This window comes from Pipistrellus kuhlii, unplaced genomic scaffold (assembly GCF_014108245.1).
Source record: "Pipistrellus kuhlii isolate mPipKuh1 unplaced genomic scaffold, mPipKuh1.p scaffold_m20_p_2, whole genome shotgun sequence".
Taxonomy (NCBI): Eukaryota; Metazoa; Chordata; class Mammalia; order Chiroptera; family Vespertilionidae; genus Pipistrellus; species Pipistrellus kuhlii.
The window spans coordinates 174476733-174479161 of record NW_023425515.1 but is presented as its reverse complement, the minus strand read 5'-3'; positions in this window follow the sequence as shown (position 1 = coordinate 174479161).

Below are 2429 nucleotides of genomic sequence, written 5' to 3'. Positions count from 1 at the left end.
GATTAAATGAGTGGAATTTTGTACTTTCACTTAAGAATAAGGTTGGGTATGTGCTTGAGCAATTTGTGTATCCTTTTCTGTGAACTGTTAACATTTAAATATTAAAACCAAATGTTGTTGTGTTTTTGCATGAAACCCTGACAGAGTAGTCCACACAGTCCCAAAATAAGATTAGGTAGTGAAAAACTCAAAAGCAGGTATAAGGCCTGAATGGTATTGGCTGTCTGTATTGGTCATGGAGGAAAAGAAGTGGGATGTCTGATGGCCTTGAGAATAGGTCCCCCAAATCAACAGCTTTCCATTGGAGAGCATGCAGGCCAATTTGGAAATAGCTAAAACAGGAAAGGTTCCTCAAGATGCCAATTTGCAGGTGAATTTAAGGGGACTGAAGATGTTGCAATAGGCTAGGTCCTTATGAACTCTTTAAACTAATCTAAGCTTCATTCCAAAACAAAATCCATTTAAGGAGAAACTGCTGGCTGTAGATACCAAATTGAAAAGGACAGGCAGAGACAATAGGAAAGACAAGATGCATTTTGAAGCGAGGGAGAGAAGACAAGGAAGCAGATGTCAATAAAAATACTAGTAATAGGATTTCTTGAACCTTGAAGCTAGAAAAGTTGTTCTGTCCCTTTCCCTCCATTCTAAAGGAGTGAATGGGTTTCATATAAAAGTGAACAGAAAAGAATTGTGGCTCAGCTGGCCTATGAACCAGAAGGTCATGGTTTTATTCCTGGTCAGGGTATATGTCTGGGTTGGCGTGAAGGAGGCAGCTAATCAATATTTCTCTCTCTACCCATCTCCCTTCCTCTCTTAAATCATTGATGTGATCTTTTGTGACTGGATTCATCTGTTGTAGCATATATCACCATTTTATCCCTTTTTACAGCTAATATTCCATTGTTTGGATATTTACTGGTAATTTGCTTACCCATTTGTCAGTTCATGGACATCTGAGTTGTTCCCACCTTTTCAGTAGTATGGTAAACATTCACATATTTTTGTGTGAGCATGTTTTTGTTTCAGGTGTTGGAACTGCTGAATCATACAAAGGGTAATGGTTTGAGCAACTATCAGTTTTTCAAGCTGGCTGATACCATTTTAAATTCCCATCAGTAGTGCAAGGATTCCAATTTCTCCACATCCTTCCCAATACTTATTTGATTTTATTCTAGGCACTAGAGGCCCAATGCATGAAGATTTGTGCAAGGATGAGCCTTCTTTTCCCCTGGCTGCCAGCACCACCTTTGCTCCGGCCAAACCAGCCTTTCTGCTTTCCCACACTGCCCAAAGGCCCCAAACGGCTGGGGTGGTGTGGAAAGCCTGCATCATCACCATAGCATCCTACTCTACCCCCAGCCATTTTTTTGTTGAGTTAATTTGCATACTCACTCGTGATTGGCTGGTGGGTGTCATGAAGGCACCGTCAATTTGCATCTTACTCTTTTATTAGTGTAGATGTTAGTGGGTGTTGATTTCCCCCGGCCCAGCTTTACTCAAGCTTAATTGACAGAACTGTTAAGACATTTAAAGTGTACATTGTGATTTGATAGTTATGTGTTGTTTAATGACAGGGACACATTTTTAGAAATGTGTTGTTAGATGATTCCACGGTTGTACAAACATCAGTATTCTGTAAGCTTAGATAGCATGTACTATAACTACAGAACAAGATTAAACCAAGCACAAGAAGAAAAAGATGCATTTAAGATGCAGTAAACACAAGATGAGGTTGCTCCTGGTATAATATGGCATATTGTTTGACAGCAAGTTTTTTTTTTTTAAGAGAGTACACTTTAAAATAACAAAAGTATAGTAAATACGGCAGTTACAAATATTATGTAATGTACATAATCATATGTACTATACTATTACACAAATGGCAGCACAGGTTTGTTTATAGCATCATCACCAGAGGTAATATGTATGATAGCACCCCTTTGTCACTAAATAAGGGATTTTTCAGTTCCATTAATCTTATGAGACCATTGTATCTGCCACCCATTATTGGATGAAACCAAATCACATGAATATAAATTGTGAAAGCTCCCATCACTTCTGAGAACACTCAAATTCTCTTGGCAAATTTCAATTCTACGATGCACTATTAACTGTAGTTACATACTTTCATCTTACAGCTGAATTTTGAATTGTCATCTCATGGCTTTGAATTGCATTTTCCTACTGGCTGATGTCATCTTAAAATTTCTATTCAAATCCTTGGCCTAATTTTTTAATATTTTTTTTTACAGAGAGGGAGCTGGAAACATTGATGAGAAACATCAATCAGCTGCCTCCTTCACCCCCCCCTACTGGGGATGTGCAGCAGCCAAGGTACATGCCCTTGACCAGAATCAAACCTGGGACCCTTCAATCCCCAGGCCAATCCTCTATCCACTGAGCCAAACCGGTTTGGGCATAATTGGGGT